The sequence below is a fragment of the Alligator mississippiensis genome, chromosome 12 (assembly GCF_030867095.1).
Source record: "Alligator mississippiensis isolate rAllMis1 chromosome 12, rAllMis1, whole genome shotgun sequence".
Lineage (NCBI taxonomy): Eukaryota > Metazoa > Chordata > Crocodylia > Alligatoridae > Alligator > Alligator mississippiensis.
Window position 1 is genome coordinate 10,614,941 of NC_081835.1, and position 18,001 is coordinate 10,632,941.

At 40.6% G+C, this 18,001-nt stretch overlaps 1 protein-coding gene across 10 annotated transcripts in view; it reads left to right on the top strand.

Moving 5' to 3' along the window:
- CNTN4 (contactin 4) overlaps window positions 1–18,001 on the top strand; it is a 586,961-nt gene that overhangs the window by 263,809 nt on the left and 305,151 nt on the right. Inside the window, exon 1 of one of the 10 annotated variants that reach the window (XM_059715388.1) lies at window positions 6,553–6,674. The exons of the other annotated variants lie outside the window; for them this stretch is intronic. The gene's annotated coding sequence lies outside the window, so the exon portion shown is untranslated. Of the gene's footprint in view, window positions 1–6,552; window positions 6,675–18,001 lie in introns of those variants that run through there. 10 annotated transcript variants of the gene reach the window in all.

An 18,001-nucleotide genomic window follows, 5' to 3' on the forward strand; every position in this document is an offset into this window, starting at 1 on the left:
CCATATACAAATCTGGATGTGTTATGTAAATCTATGGCAAATAAGTGGAGAAGAGACCAGTGCTTTAGTAATCCTTCTGATCATGGTTTTCATGAGACAGCTCAAGGATTAAAATGAAAAAGGAGCTCTCTGTCTTTCTAACTCCTGCCATATACTAGCCTTTGCAGCATATCCACTTAATCTCACTGGTGTTAGTCCATCATTCTTTCTAATATCTTTCTTTTCTCTTGTAGACTCTGCTTTTTACAATTTTCCATCCAGCATTTTACAGAAGCAATTATGCTTATTTTGAGAGGCCTAACAAAACTTTGGAAGCAGATTAAAAATATGTAAAAATAATGGTGATAAACAGATAAACTTAAACTAATCTCTCAAGTCAAGTCAGTCAATATTATCAAAAACCTGTGCAAAATGTCGTGTCTGGGCATGTTGAGTTGTACAATTTTAATTGAATGAACATAAACATTGATTACCCCTGGGTATTAAAAACTGTGGTTTTATGGGTTGAAAATATTTCTGCGCATAAATGTTAGTTCTTGTAAACAAGCATATATTTTGGTTTTAATATTTTGAAGTCTCTTAATTGTAGGCATAACTGATTATACTCTGCAATAATTAGGTGCTTTCCTGATGGCATCAGGAGTGATAATGAACTAATATGGTGGCTTTCTCATTTCTAATCTATTTGGAATGCTATCTTCTGCTAAAGGCTATATAACTCAAGAGGAAAAAGTGTTTCACTCAAGAATTAGGAAACAAGCTGTTACAAAGAAGGTGTGAGCCACAGGGGAATGCCAGCCAAATAGAGGAGGTGATGAGCTATTGATCTCTCTTGGGAACCTCCTAAAAACCTTGTCTGAAAAGCTATAAAGTGCTGCAAACTAGTGAAGATATCAAGAGTCAAGCAAGCAGCTGAAACCCATTTTTGGACTGATAATCTACTGAGGCAGGGTGTAATGAGTTTTGTGATGAAGGAATAGTAGAACAGTAGTTCTGAAATGTCATTGAATGTTTGTCCATGTACCGTCAGAAACTAACTGTAAAACTTAACATCAATGAGGTAGGTCTGGAAAGCAACGTGCTCCATTATACATACATCACCGTCAACTTTGATGAAGGATGCCACCGATGCAGTCTAGTCTCCCACTAGAATATCTCATTCCTTGGTAATTGATGAGTAGGACAAGGTAGCACTCTGTTCAAAAACAAAACAGGGTCAGCCATGAGACTATCTATACAGTCTAATTTTTTCTCTTAATTTCATGCAATTACTTCTAGTTGTATTCCTAATTCCCTCTACAACAAAACCTTGGGTATTTTCAGCAGCTAGAGGTTTTCCAAACGTGGGATCCCCTCTAGAAACCAAATAATTAGACTTCCCGTAGAAGCCCTATGCTATGTAATGGCCTAGTACACTGTTCAAGTAATGTAGGCCATTTTTGAAGGTCTGGTATGGAAGGTATCTACTTATAATGGATATGGGTTTATCTTGGGTCTTTCTGGCATGTGTTTCTTACTAGATTCTATGGTGATCGTAAGCCACTATTGCTGTATTAGGCACGTCCTTTGAATACGGGATAGGGGAAACTATGCTGGTATGTGCTGATGTTGCTGAAAGTGGGTATTGACTGTATATATGTTCAAAATCCAGATAAGACTTCAATAGAAATGTTTTCCCAAGATACTAGATGGCTGCCTTCTGGAAAACTTTCCAGGTTTCTAAGCCATGCAAAATGGAGCCACTCACCTGAAAATGAAAATGATCACCAAGATCAACATCTAAGGGTTGATATTAGAAGACCAAGTTGATGTGTGTATCTGTGTTTATCACAGCTTATACTAGCAGCTTATGGGAATATCTTTGCACTTTGTCAGCATACTTTATGAAGTAAGACATTGGCACCCAACATTTTGACCCCACCAACTGAATGAGTTGTGTCAGTCCACAAGCCAGGTCCAGTTCATGGGCCTCATGTGGTTCATGCAGGGCCTCAGACCCCAGTTCAGTCTGCTGCCCTGGCCCAGGGCCCAGTACTTGATCTGCCAATCAGTTCTGCTGCCGTTGCCCCAGTCCTTCATGTGCCAACTTGTTTCCACACAAGGGCCCTTTCATCTGGCCTGTGAGCATTGGAAATTTGGTGGAGGGAAGGTGATGGTGGCATTAATTGCCACTGCTCCTTGGGGAGCACTGTGGGTGGCTCACATGACTCCACAGGCAGATGTAGTGCACACCCCTGAGCTAGCAGAATGAAGGGGTTTGAGTCCACGCTTACAGGTTGAGCCGTGGTTTTGGTGAAAAGGTCATTGCTGGAGGGTATTTTTTTTCCCGTTGGTGTTTAGATGAGTAACTGCCGTGACTCAGAGGCTTGTGTTGCACAGGGCACAGCCCTATTTGTTTCAGGACATTTTAGTGACTTCTGAAGTGTGGTTCCCATGATTCAACATTGGTTCTTTCTCACCTGAGCAAGAAGTATCTAGGGTCTTCTAAGTCAGCGAGCGCAACCTTTCTGGCAGGATTTATGGCATGCCACAAATTAGCCCCACGCTCTTCCTGAGTGCTACTCTGATCCCCCTCCACAGTGTGATCTGCTTCTCTGCTTTCTGCTTCCTACCCCATTTGCCTCTGTGCTAAGTGTTCCTGATCTGCCTCGTGCCTCCCACACAGGCTGCCTGGCATGTCACTTGGCTTAGCTGGAAGCAATAGGAATAGAAGCAAATAGAAGAATGAGAAACTGCTAGCAACTCCCCTGGTCTGGAGTTTGGGGTGTATATCTCATTGTCATTTTGGTTTGCTCTCTAGAAGTACTGGCTTTCCTTTTTAACCCTTTCTGTATCACCTAGCAGAGATTTCCAGAGCATCTCTGTTCACCAAGGACCTCTAATTTTCAAAGACCTTGATTAAGCATAGGTCTCAAAGTTTATCTGAATGCTTCCCCCTCTGTAGGACCTGATTTGAAGTCTGCTGATGTCAATGGAAGTCACTGACTTCAGTAGACTTCAATTTAGTGCTATACTTTGAACGGGTAACATCAATCAGGAAGACAAGCAATTGGAACTGAACAGTGAACACTACTCTACTGACAATAAGGATATTATCACCCTAGTCACTGAATGAATTTGGTCAGTGGTAAAAGGAATTATTACATCAGGAATCCAAATTTGGTGGGGAGGGAATGTAATGTCTCCTGATTACACAGGTTAATAATGTTCACTTATAAATAATTCCTATTGTCTAAGGATAAGACATGTTTTATTATTTAAACCTCAAAACACCTCTGTGGGCCAGGTCATTATCATTGCTATAACCATTTTACATATGAGACAGAGAAAGAGATTAATAGCCGTGCCTTCTACAAACATTGAGTTAAAATAGAGCATATTACTGTAGTTCTTTTTCATGCAATTTCCATGATTACTTGTGAAAAATGTTTATTGACATATATAAACAGCAAATCATGGATCTGTCTGTCCAGTTGTTTATACAACTACCTGACATGTGCAGATAGCAAGATTGTGCACTGAATTTCTGTGCAGTAGCGTGCCTTTGAAATTCAAGTTTAAGGGACTTGCAAGGTCATTTAGTGAAAGAGAATTTGGGAACAAAACCCAGAAAATCTGATGCTGGATTTTCATTTACTCATCACCATTCAATCTTGTATTCTCTAGCTTATTTGCTTATGTTGTTGAATTTATACAATAATCAAAAGGAACGATTATCCGAGGCTTATGCTGCCCCTGCCACAAATTACAAGAGCAAAAATAAAATTGAAAACTGCTTAATGCCTGACTAACGTATGAACTCATCCCTGAGGGATCGAGTTGACTCAACTCTTTTCTGCAGTAGCCCACACAAGCAAACATCCCCAGGGATCAACAGGGCCAGGAGCGTTTCAGAGCATGGACGTAAGCTGGTTTCAGAGCTGAGCATTCATCCAGTAGGCTCTCCTACCAACTTTCTCTCCTTTAAACAGATAGGTATCCTGCTGAGTTCTTTTACTGATCAGACCTGAGACGTTTTCTTGCTTGTGCGAATGCATGTCCCAATGCACACAGGACTTTATAAGTAAACCTGCTGTTGCCCAATCCATTTTTGTATTCTCTATCTGCACAGCACTTAGTACCATGGATCCTTGGTTGTGATCCACGGGCTACCACAGCACAGAGAATAGAATTACAAAGTCATCATTTTCTTTGTTGCAGAAAAGTAACGAAGAAAGTAATGAATATAAAGTATTATTCTCTTTATTAACTCAATCTTCCCATATATACAGAATGACTTCATAATGAATATATATTGTCTTTAATTTCCAATAATTCTTATTTAGTTTCTTGGCAACCTTGTTATCCCACTTTAAAGAAATAATTGTAACATTACACAAGTTAAGGATTTGTATGATTCTGTTTTATTTTTCCTAATGGTTTGTTTCCAAGGGAATAAATTCCACTAGGAATTGATGGAATTAAAGAAAATTGTGGTTACTAATTATCACTAACGTTTAGAAACAAGTGCAAATCATAGAGCACCACAGTGAAGCCAACCCATACAATAATCAAAAATGAATCTAAATAATTAGGGAGCAAATGAGGATTGACTAGAATTTAAAACCAATTAAACCATTTATTTCAACTTTATTACTGAATAAATACTTTAGAATATTTTAATTTGCTCTCCTTTTATGCTCCTGTGGTCTGTTTGCTAATACTACTATAATGTACAATTAATACTTAATTAACCTATTTTTGTCTGCATCTCACGTAGTCTCTGTGAAGTGCGTACACTGAACTTTCCATATCCGTAAAAATAAAAATAATAGACTTGTAAGCGCAAGCAATTTAAAACATAATAACCAAAACTGGAGTTTGTTTTTTATAGTTTGGACCCTCTGCGTGTGAGTCAGAGCTTCATTCTATTCATTACAGTCGGTGGAGCTCTGCCAGTTAATACTTTCACGGAGGATATGTCCCATGATTTCCACAAAGGTGCAGATTCAGACTACTATATGTAAGGTGGAATAACATTTCTATTGTTGGTTTACATGTCATGCAACCAGAATTGTTCACTATTTGGCACACACATGCAGGCTGTTTGCTATGTCCATGTTCTGTATTCTCATTTAGATTCCAGGAAAGGTATACCATGCAACAACCACAAGCAACGCGTGGATATTTGTAGTGTCTGTGGGAGCTATGTGTCAGTCCACTTGTGTAATGCTTCTGAAGGCCTTGCAATCCTGATTTGGTCACAAGTGAATTGTTTTGCTTTACTGTATCCTGCCTCTAGTAGGTGGATCATTAGACCGTTTCACACTTTATATGTGCATGGGTCCCAAATATTAACAGTACAGAGCAATAACAGGCATCAGTTCCCATGGGCTATACTGGAAGCTGATGGTAGTCAACCTGTTGGATAGTAGCTGAACAATAAATGAGAAGAGCTGTACCAGGAGTTCTGTAAAGAAGCTCCATGCAGTGCTGCTTCACTGTTATAGATGTCTATGGCTCAATTTGTGCCTGCTGTCCCCAAATCATTGTCCTAGGTATTCCCAGGCTTCTAATCTCCAAATCCACATGTGTACAAAGCTATACATATAAATAATTTGGGGTGTTTTTCTTTGCTAGCTAATGTATAATAACTGGAACCATTATAATGATGAGGCTGTGCTGACTCTATACTTTACATATTCATGTGCGATACGGAAATGACCTTCTAAAAGATTAATTTTACATTAAGTTTAAATGCTGTGCTCAAATGGCTAAAACACTGTATTCCCCCTCTTTGTTAGATCGGCTTCTTATGAATGAACATACTGAGCCCTTAAATAAAACATGCACAAAGCAATAATCCTACAGTATATTAAAAAGAAAAATGCATGTACATTAGTGTTCTCACTTTCTTAAGAGAAAATTAGGTCTCCTTGTGATCCATACTGCAAGGAGTGTGTCTTCATTAAAAAAAAAGCTGTTCCCCAGTAGGTCACAACTCACCAGAGCTCTGCTCCCCAAAGATTAAACCTGCAAAGAATATAAATATTACACAGGGAAAGCATAAAAATGATACTGCAGCGTATATAGTTCCATGTAACGGTTAAATACTACGGCTGCGGAGAAGACCTGACACAGACTTGTCGGATTATAGCAGAATAGCCTACTGTACTATGCAAAGCATCCAGTTTAATTACAGAGATTTATATAATCATCTTTCATGTGGCCATAGCAGGATTACAGTCCTTACTGAAACCCAGCAACAAGAGTATATATTTGTGTCTGTATTTTTAAAAGGTTCAACACTCTTGATCAGTGAGCAGAATTGATTTCCTAATCAGAATCTGTGTTAGGATATCCAGTGGAAGATGTGTGCAGCGCTCTCTCAGTGTGTATCTTTGATTCATGTGCTAATTGTGTAGGTCCTTTGGGGGAATACAACAGCGAAGCAGTGTACTTCCTGATTAATGCTGGAGAAGAGACATGCAGTGCTCAGTGGATAGCAGTTAGGCATCTCTAGTCCCAGCTGAGAATATGGTTCCATTATCTCCCAGCTGCAAAGACAATCCATAAGGGCCTGTTCTGCCTGGTTGATCAGTGTAGTGGAAGCGGTGACTTGCTGAGAGCTGAAATCTTTGTTTGATTTGCTGTAACATGTAAAGAAAAACTGGGGCATTTTACTTTACAGTTCTGTAAGTACCAGTTTTTCCTCCATAGCTGCATGTGAATGTGACTTTGCCAGCTGCATTTGATTTTCTGTTCTGTTGCTCTTTGTTGAATCTAGCTGGTGAGACAGACTGTAATCTGTGTATAGCTTGCCGATGTCTTTGGCTTTTTAGTACAGGCATGTAATTGATTCATTTTGGCAAATTAGCTGCCTTTTTACAAAATGCATTTTGTCAAAGTTAGACCTTGTTGCATTGGGTAGCATTGCATTGTTTCTTAGCCAAGTCTGAATACAACTCTTAAAGCGGGCATTTGAATCTTGTACAGTTATTCCAGGCATATCAATGACAAAAGTAGGACAAAAATTATTTAGAGTGAGCAGAATATTTCTGGCTTTTGTATTTTCTAATAGTATGTAGCTGTCCATTCAAGCTACCGGTTTCAGTTTTCCTCAGAAACGCTGCATGCAAAGGAAGGAAAAGTGAAGTGTTTAATGAGTTACAAAGTGCTTTAAAACTTTTATATGTGTGTGTGTGTGTATGTGTGCGTATATGTATAAATGCACATGCAAGTGTATGAAATGGTGTTGGCAACATTGATCCATTTCCCTTAAATGCTGAGAAGTGAGAGATCGGTGCTTTGCAACACAAGATTCATCCTCTGTTTTTTTTCAGGCAGATTGTGAAAACAGATATAAATAATTGAAAGTTTTGAGTGGATGCTTAATCTTTTCTTAACCGAGCATGCACTATATCCTGATACTTGGATGTTCCCATCATTGAAATGACCGAGCATCTATCATGGTAATATTGGTGACTTACAAAGAGGCATTAATATAGCACTGTACTTCTATAACGGTGTCAAGGGGGGTTTTTTTGGTCATCTGCAAATTATAAGTGACAGCAGTGACATTAAAGATTACTATCAGCATGTAAACAAGTATATGTATTTAATATTTTTCTGAATTTCCCTGACTGTAGTGTCGAGTTTATCTTCTATTACCATACATTTATGAAACGCATGGTTTTAGATGCTCTGTCCTGGGACCTCTGGTACTAGGGGTGAAGCCCTAGAAGTGGACCAAAGTAATTTGGAATCATTCTCGTTTGAAGGCAGCGCAGTCGCGCAATTTGAATGAAATCTTGCAGTACAGAAGGCACATACAAAAGTACAAATAATTCTTTTCCTGAATAGGCAATAAGTCTCAAAGCAGGGAAAACCACAGGCTGTGAAGTATGAAAGTGTCTTGCTGGTGAGAGCAGAGTATGTTCTCATTAGATTTGGTTGAGGAGAATGGGATAAGAAAGAGAAAAGTAACAAAAGATGGTTACCTATAGTAGTAGATGTTCTTAGATCTGAGGACTCTAGAGAGCAAAATAAGGAATACGTAACCTTTAGCCAGACTATAGAAAAATGAATGTAGTGCCTCTGTGCACCTGGTGAAATAAAAATCCTACATTCCAAACGCGAACTGGAATTTTAGAGTCAAGCTACCTGCCTCTTTGGAAAAGGGTAAGTCTGAATATTCAGCATGTACAGTGAATATGCTTTAGGTTTATTGTTTTCAGCAACTGCTTCCTAAGCATTTTTTTTCATAATTGAAAGAAGAACTTGCCCTCGTTTCAAAATAAAAGATGTCTCCACTGAGCACCAGGTGTAAAAAAAAATAAATAAATAAATAAAAATAAAAAAATCTATATCTATGCTATAATATGTTTCCTTAGTAATGTAATTTCTGTATTTCTGTAATGATTATAAGTAGACGCAGCATGGAATGTGATATTGCTCCAATACATATCACATTACTTAAACCAATGCGCTTAGTTATCCGTCAGCCTTTCACAAATATGTACTTTTTTCCTTTAAAAAATTGTTCTAATGTCTTCATTTTCTCAATCTTTCATATTGAGGGTTTGTACGTGATGTTGCTAGAACTTAGCCTCATTGTCAAACCTGGGTTGACCATTCTGACGTTACTCTTTTGCTATTCTGTAGAGCACGATTTCCTCCAATATGATTTTGTATTTTTTTTATTCGGATTTTATTTTAAATGTACATTCTGACATACTGATTTAATGATAGTGCGGCTTCCATAGTAATTTTTACTACGTATCTGCTTAGCCTCAGCCTGCAGAAGTTTTGAGTGTTAGTGAGTAGTCTTGTGCCATTTCTGTTCTTTTAAGTGCATTGGGGGGGGGAGGGGATGGGTAAAAATTATACACCTCTTTGCCTGTGACTCAAAATCTTGTGACAGAACAGGTATGCAAAGTTCTTTCAGAATATTGCATTGCTTTTATAGACCTTAAAACTTAAGTTCCTAGCCAGTGTCCCACATGGGCTGTGTGGGGTAGCTAAGGAGAGCTAGCAAACCTCACATCATGTTGAGAATTTAAAGCAAAGTGTTAATTTGGATCCAAAATTGCTTGAAAATGTATAACATGTAGAAGAAAGGAAACTGCAGTGCCAGCAATGCTGTAGAACCAGCACCATGCAGCCGCTGTTGCTTTCAATACTGAATAATCAAGTGAGAGAGTGGTTTGATTGGACTTGTAAGAGGAAATGCTTTGGATTAAGGTGCTGGTTCCAGCATATGAGGTCCTTTATAAGCACGGGATTAATTCCATTAAAGTCAATGCTTAAAGTTGCGTGGTTGCAAAGCAGGGATTTATATAACAAATCCTGATAAAAATGAGCCTCACCTGCCTGGTAACTCAGTTCTCTTGACATGTGTGAAAGCAGAGCAGGGGTCGGCAACCTTTTCTGGCTGCGGGCAGGAATGACTCATCCTAGGTCGGAGGTGGGCGAGTGCTAGCACACGTCCACCACCGCTTGTCCCCGCAATGGCATGTGGAAAGCGTCTGCAGCCAAAGCCCCTTTTGCTGAATGCCACTAAAACCCCACACCATAAGCCGGATCCAGTGATTCTGTGAGCCGGATCCAGTCCTTGGGCTGTAGGCTGCCAACCCCTGAAATAGAGGCACAGCTAAATTTGGCGAACGTGATCAGAATCACACTGCAAGTCTTTGATGGAACCAAGAATACAACCTTTGCCTTTCTCCTTTCAAGACTCCTATTGTAACTCCTGGACTAATCACTTCTGATAGATGGAAACTTTTAGTGCAGCTAGAAACAGTTTTTCTTTGCTTGCCCATTGGTCAGTTGTGTCTCTCCATTAATGGAAAGTGTTAAATTTGTTCATGTATTTGATACACAGATAAGACAGTGAGAAATTATTTAATGAGCGCTTTCTCCAGGAGCTAATACCCACTGATTCATTCCAACCTTCAGTACTCTCTTATGTTAATGCAGAGGATTATACATCATAAACAGGACAATATAATATTTTTTCTGTGTGTTTGAAGTGCTTGGCATGCAATAATGTCTAAACGCTCAGTCCACTGAGAGAGAGACTGCTGTTGTTTCAGGTTCGCTGTGCTGTAGTTTAGGATTGCTTATGTCACCCCTGATTAGACTTACAGAGTGCAACATATTGAACCAGGAAATAGTTAAATGTTTTATGAGATCAATGCAGCATGTGAAAATCATTTGCTTTTGGTTTCCCAAGTATCAATATACTTGCTGGACAGCATGGACCCAATTAAGTGGAAACAGTGATGTAAGATCATCTATACATTTTTTGTCATTGCATTCTTTTTCTCCATCCAGGAAAAGAATTTCCATATTAAAGTATAATATACCTTTAGCTGTATGGTCCCTCTATTATGCAGAGTACACTTGTGACAAGCATCTTTGATTTCTTTAAGCTGTTAATTCCTTTGCTGCAATCTTATATATTGACTTCAGCAACATCATGCAGTTGGGTTTAAACCAATGTATCAGAAGACTTTGGATATTCAGTTCAATGTTGCTTAGTTAATAGTTCCAATGGTGTATCAGGTATATATTGTATGGCGTGAGGCAAAGCTATAAATGGTTGTATATATTGCACATGGGCCGTTTTGTTAGCATCCTTTTTGGCTACAATTAAGAGATGCACAGTCTCAAAGAAGGTGTAAAGTAGTTTTGCTTATAAGGAAAAAGGCTGTACCAGCCTCAGCCTGTGTTTCAGCAAGGAAAAACAGTGATTTAATGTTAAGAGGGGAGCATCAGAAGGACTGCAAAGAAATAAAGTATATCTTATGGCAAGATATAAAATGCAGTGCTGTAGATTTTAGAGGAGATGGCAGAATTTACAGAAGCTGACTATCCCAGGCAGTTGGAAAAAGGGACTAAAGAAGACAGATTTAAGACTTGCCAGAAGGAAACCCTATATCAGTGGGTAGAAATTCAAGTGCCCTGCAAAGAAAATGTAAATAAGGCAGAAGTCTGCAAGTACTGTGGTCAAATGAAATGCTGAGAAACAGCTTCAAGCTGAGGAGGGAAGATGTAGTGTGTATGGAAAAAATATCAAGTATAAGACCACTGGGACAAATTCAAGAACAGCTGTCACATGCGCTGGTAAGTTACTGTATAAATGATTATGAAATTTGAATAGCGTACAGTGTGAAAAGATGTTTAAGAATGCAGTTGCCTCTAGCTCCTTTTTGATGCCTAAACATGTTAATAAAATCACTGCATGAGCTTTTTTTTGAAAAATAAAATGAGAAAAGCAAAAACTGCTACTCGGTGAAAAGTGGCTAGACTGATCTGATGAGTGCTCTCGGGTTTTGCTATAAGAACACACAGTCTCCCTGAAATGTTATGTGAATATATTTGCTTCATAGGTGTCACTAAATAATAAACCATTTTATATATATATATTACTTTCAAGGCACGGTCAATGTTTCATTTGTAAGGTCCTGTAACAAGACACAGATCCTTTGCATATGTAATGACAACACAGATATACTAAAATGTGGTTAGTTAACAAAAGACATTTTCATACCCATTCTGTTTCCCAGCTCATAGTCTGAGAATGAAGAACAGAGAAAACTGTTTAGGTGTCACAGACTTTAGCAAAATATGTTTTGCCTCTGGACACAAGATTGTTATGAGTGAGATCACTAATTAGGCATAATAATTTGGAATGTGTTTCTTTTCTGCTGCTGTGGGTTTTTGTACGTTCAGGCACTTCTTCGAATGTCGGAACTGCTCACACAGAAACAATTTCATGACACTGTAAAATCGAATCCTTTGGGCAGCTCTGAAAGCAGAGCAAATACTGTGATCAGATATGGTTACACGCTCTGTAAATGGGAGAAGCAAACTGTAAGTTGAAATGTTCGTTTGTCTTGTGCAACTCTTGATATGTTTATGGGGAAGGAATCTGCAATGTCTAAGAGAAATTCCTGTTTCCCTTGGCATTCACCTTCCTTCTCTTGCTGAACCCCTTGGGGAAGCTTAGTCTTCGCTGTTGTTCACCTGTCTCAAAGTATGGTATCTCTCATTATATCTATCCACTTCAAAGTATCTTGTAAATATGTAAATGTTCTGCATATGTTAGAGTTGTTAGTGTATATTTCTCTACTTAATACAAAATGTAACTAAACTACAGGAGATCAGACTTTACAATGCTACCTGTTTTGAATATGCTTCCTTGCAAGTTAAGGCATCTGTATGATAAAAATATAGAACTATTTTGATCTTGTGCAATGTTGTGTATCCAAATTAAGAGTTAAATGAGTGAAAAAAAATGTATAGACATCTAGGGACAAAAATCACAGGGTTGGTAGAGACCTTGAGGGTTATCTAGTCCAGAGTATCTGCCAATATAGTGTTTAAGTTGCTCCTGAGACAGATTTGGTATCTATGGACAGCTTCCTGGATTCTTTGTTTAAAACTAAGCAGCTGCAGTTGCAGTTAATGAAGGGTCACCCTACATCTGGGTCATCCTACATCTGTTAGGGACTGTTCACCCAACAGAGTAAAGAAATGACATTAAAGGTTAGTGAGGGGAAAATAAGATCGTTGCTGACTTTCACATACCATTGTGATGCACCAGTAATAGAAACACTACCGTAATTTGTTACTTGAACAAGATCTCTTGTTTTTAAAAGAAACACAGTACAGAATAAAGTCCCAGTAACTTGCATGGAATATCTTCATTGTATTTTGGGCCGTTATAATCATGTCTTGCATGTGGCTGAAAAAAACCTAAGAGCCTAAAGCTGAAAATCAGCCAATATTGGTGTAATAGATTGACATAAGGAAAAGGAAGTTTACTAAGACTTTGTAAAGTTTTATATATCTGTTTCTCCAAGCCAGCCACATTTTCTGATGGGCAAACAAAGCCTCATTCTTTTTTCAGGTTTACTGTAAGTCTGGGCAAGTTGACTTTGTCACTGAAGTAGTGAGTGTTGAAGGTCATCTTGCAAGACTGAGTTTAGGACCAGAATGGAAAAATCAGCTCCTGGTTCAAGGTGTTGAAACGGGATATGTTTGTGTTTGGGATTTGCTGCAAAATTGAAAGAGGGAAACAAAAGAAGAGACCCCTTAATGGAAAAGTTGGTTCAATCTTGCTTTTTCTGACTCAGTCTGAAGGCAGAGCTAGTGGTGACTTGGAACAGAAGATGCATTCATAGCTCTTAGGGACGCTAGCAAGGTGGAACAAGATTGCACTTAGGGGCCTAGCAGGCTCAACAGGATTTGGGCCTTAAACATGTGAATCCTGCTTTTTTTTTTTTAAAGGTTTTTGGGTATCTAAAGATGTGGGAAGGTCCCTAGTGGATGTTTCAAATGTACTTGGTGCCCATTGGTGGGTCCAAGATTTTGGAAGCAACCTGCTCTTTAGGGGTGGCTGCACCCAGCTCTCAGCCTCCCCCATTCATCCCTCCCAGCCAGGGCAAATGGCTCACACCACATGTGCAGCAGCAATGGACATTTTTAAGTCCTTCAAGCTGGTAACAATCTTCCCTTCCCTCCCATTCCCTGCCTTCCCCATCCGCTGCCGTCCCCAGCTAAGCCAGAGAGAAGGGGACACTAGAGCTGCCCCTGTCCCACTGCAGCCCAGCTGTAGGTGGTGTCAGGCTCAGCTAGAGACAACAGTGGTAGTAGCATTAGATGTGTTTGCTTCTCTATGGCTGCTCCCGGGCTGTCAGGAAAAACCGGGGAGACCGAGCAGCAAGAAGTGGCATGCTCTGCTGAGGCAGAGCCTGTCTCCATGCAGAGTGCAACTAGAGCTGGCAGGAGTAGCTGCGGAGCCCTCTCTCATCCATCCCTGGGGCAGCCAGAGACGGCAGTGGGCAGACGGGGGGCAGCCGGAGCAGTGGGGAAAGAGGGGAGGGAAGGGTGGATGTGCTGCCAAGCACGGAGGGGAAAGGAGAGGGATTCTTATGTGCTTCAGGAGCTTAAAGTCCCAAGTGACATCTCCTATGATGTGGTCAACTGAAAGGCAGGTGCATCCATGCCACTGCACCCCTCTGGACCTGCCTCTGCTAGAGCCTGACTTGCATCTGGGTGTTGGTAAAAATGTTACTAGGACCCTTTTTATATTTATAAACACTAAAGGCCTTTAAAATGAACAGTCCATAAGCCTCTTGTTCATGGGGCTAATCCAGGTACACGCTTGTGATGATTTGGAGAATCTATGAATTCGAAATGATTTTAGGAAATGGCTGTATCGTTGAACGTCTCAACCATTTGCTGGCAGGGCTTTGTCACGTTACCTCCTAGACTAGGAGCAATGGAGAGCTATTAAACTATAACAGCTCCATTTCTCACAGGAGTACCTTAGAGCCTCATCCTAGATGAAACCGGTTTTTGCTAACCTCTCTTCAGAGAGGTAGGTGTTTGAAAATCCCCAAGTAGGAGAACAAAGAAGTCACTCGCTAACAGGCAGAAGAGAGGGCGCAGAGGCCACTCTGCCCTAGCTTCTGTCTGATTATTTTAGACTGACACGGATTACCACCCCAGGATACTAACACTAGATCTTCACAAATGCAGAGCCTGAGGGAGGAAAGAGCTTTGAGGAATTCAGAGGGATAAGGGAAATTTGGGCATGGGGTAGAAGCAGAGGGGCATGCTTTTATTGAAGGCGAGTCCTTTCTCACTGTCAGACTGGTCAAGAAAGAAGGAAGCTGCCTGGAGAGGAAAAGGAAAGAAAGTCTGTTATGCAGAAGCAGAGAGCTGAGACTCTCTGAAGGACTCTGATCTAAGAAAGCTTGAGAATAGTAACAGGCCAGGCTTTTTGTGATGTCTTGTATTGGACCAACGGTATAACTGGGAGAGCTGTTGGACAAGTTTTTGAGCGGTAAGGAAACTGAGTCAGGGAAGTGCTTCACACATGGTGGTGTTTTCTCTAGATGCGTGTGTTTTCTGTGCTACCTACGTAAAGGGAGACTTGTTTTGGAATCTGTTGCCAAGCCTCTCTCTGCGTCAATTCTCACATGTCCCAAAATAAGTGAACTATAAGCCAGATACCCCCATAATTAAGTCCACAAATATCTTCCGAAGTACGAGACTGGTGATAATCCTTGATGATACGTCTGTATAGCATCCGTGTTGCTCTCGGTAGAGCTGCAGGGATGCACTCCACCCACCCAGTCTGCACTACATGCTCCAAACTTGGAAGTGAGGGAGTGGAGAGAGCTCTAGAAATAATTTACACACAAGGACAGGTCTCTTCTCTCTGTGGCCTTAGAGTGATATTGTGCATTTGATATTGTCATTGTTTGATATTGCCAGGCGTTCGCTCACCAGGATCTGGGGGAATGTCTGTTCACCAGAGCGCCCCAAGATCGAATGGTCACAAACTCCTCCAAGACCGTTTCAGGCTGGACATAAGGAAGAACTTCTTTTCCGTCTGAGCCGCCAAGGTTTGGAGTAGACTGCTGCCAGAGGTGGTGCAGGCACCTACACTGAACACCTTTAAGAGACATTTGGATGTTTATCTTGCTGGGATCCTATGACCCCAGCTGACTTCCTGCCCATGGGGCAGGGGGCTGGACTCGATGATCTTCCAAGGTCCCTTCCAGCCCTAATGTCTGTGAATTGTAGCTACCATTTTTCAAGAACAAGCTGCCATTGTTTTTGACGGGGGGCAGGGGGAGGTGGTCTGAGAAAGGTAGTGGCTCCCAATACCAGAAGGCACTATGGCAGCAAAGGGTGGAGAAGAGTTGGAAGCACTTCCCTCTGGAACGGGGAAGGGGCAGAGTGACTGTAAGGCAGTACAGGCAGCTGGCTAGGGCAGCAAATCGAAGGGGGTGGCAAAAACAGTAGGCACGCACGTTGCACACGTTCATTGTGGGCTGCCTTGGGAGTCCAGGCATGTGCAGAAGCGAGCGGTACGGCTCCAGTGCTACCGAGCTGCTGCTCTGGGACCTGTGTGATGCTTGCCTCCATAAGGTCACAGACATGTTACAAGGGAGGGCAGCAAAGTTTGTTTGCCTCCGAGTGGAAAAACCCTTGTGCTGCTCCTGGCACATAGCCCCGCACTTTAGCACCCTTGTGCCCCAGCCAGCCCTTCCGCCACCTGCCGCTGCCACCTGGAGCCCAGGGCCGACCCCTTGGTCCCCTGCCAGCCTGGGGCTGCTCCACTCTGGCTCAAAGTGCTGCAGTCCCAGGCACACATGCAGATGCTGCACCCAGGAGCAGCTGGCTCTGGTGCAGACTGTGCCAGGGTTAATCATATTGCATTAATTGCATGTGTAGATGCACTCAGAGATGCACAGTTTGGACTCAATTTTGCTCTCAGCTTTGAAAACTGATGTCAGAATTTCCTTCGCTACTTTTAGCTACCTGAATGGAGGCACCGCTGCCTGACTTTTCTCAGCTTTTGTGGACATGTGCAATTGTGTTTGCACATCTTATGCACAAATAGGATGCGGTGAAAAGGCCCATCTAAAATTTTTGAACAAACAGACCAAACGTTAGCAAATAGATAAAATTGCAATATTAACATTGTTCCAAGCTAGTTTTCAATGCGTGTCAAATTACAGACTGTTGAAATCAATGGGGCTGAAGATCAGCATGCCACTGAAAATGAGAAGGCACCATATGACTGTTTCTTAGTAGTCGGGAAGCTCCTTATTATGCTAAGTGGCATTTTGCCTGGGATCAAATGGATGTAGTATTTTAAAGTTAAAGATCTATACATGGAGTGTTAACAAGGTTGTTGCATTTTCCACAAGAGACACTAACAAATGACGCCGTCTTAAATATCAATTGATTTAGAATATCTTTTAACCTTACATCAATATTAGGGTTTAGTATAACTCTCCCACAAGAAATGCAAAGAATGATCTTCGTGCTTCATATTAGAGTACAGTTTGCATACAACCTGCCTTGTATTAAATATTGTCTCGTTCCATCCATGTCTTATCAGAGACGGTTTTATCCATTTGATGTAATTGTGACATACTTTTCTAGGCACAAACGTATAAGTGTGACATCGATATTGAAGCGGGTGGACTTCAGAAACTTACTATAGTGTCACACGTCTCAGGATCCGTATGGGGTCTCTCCACTAGTACTTTCTCCAGGGCTGTTCCAAAGATTGCAGTCTTAGAACAATTGTTACCATATTATAAGAGTTCCCTCCACCCCAGGTCAAAACTGGATAACTAATCTTAGGCATATTTTGTTCAGAAATTGTGTTCCCTCTGAAAATAAAAAACCCTGAGAAAGCACTCGGTTTAGGACTCCCAAATCAGTAGTCACATTTCTAGAGTTTGGCATCAGATTAACTTTCTTTTCATACTTGTCTTGTTCATTCTGAGAAGATGGAGGAGTTTTGAAAAAAAGCATCTGTACTTTGGGATGAGTGAAATCATTAGGCTGAATTTCAAACTTTATGAACTTGAAAGTTTGACTTAACCACTATTGGGTTTACGTTCCACCAAGAGGAGATGGGTTGGGGGCAAGAGGAGTAGGGGAGAATTGGAGGGTAATATACATAAAGACTGTTTGTTTTATTGTGTTAAATTTTGGGGAAGGAGAGAAAAAAATACTATAATAACTGTAATGAGTAGGACGAGGTTGTGAAAAGTAGGTGATAAACTGTAAATTTATGAAGTCCTTTAATAAACACTCTCTAAATGGCACCTCTGACCACTTCCCCAGGCATTCTGTTAACTTATCCATCCTTTCTGGTAACACCTCCAGTATTCCACATTTGGAACATCTCCAAACATTTTTATGCAATATTTGAGAGAGATTTCTTCCTTTCTCTAAAATATGCAAATCTATTGTGCTCCTTTAAAAAAAACAAACCATGGCTTAAAGAGTTGGAGCAAACAGTATTCAAATATAAGGTTTAAAAGACTCATTTCTTTCATCATATTGCACCTAGAAATGGGAATTTTATACCACAAGAAGGTGAATTTTCCAGTTTTCCTTTGTGTTATACAGAAAGTGTAAGTCTCAAGATGCCAAACCTTACACTGGAGAAATATGACAAATCATACTGAATTGTACA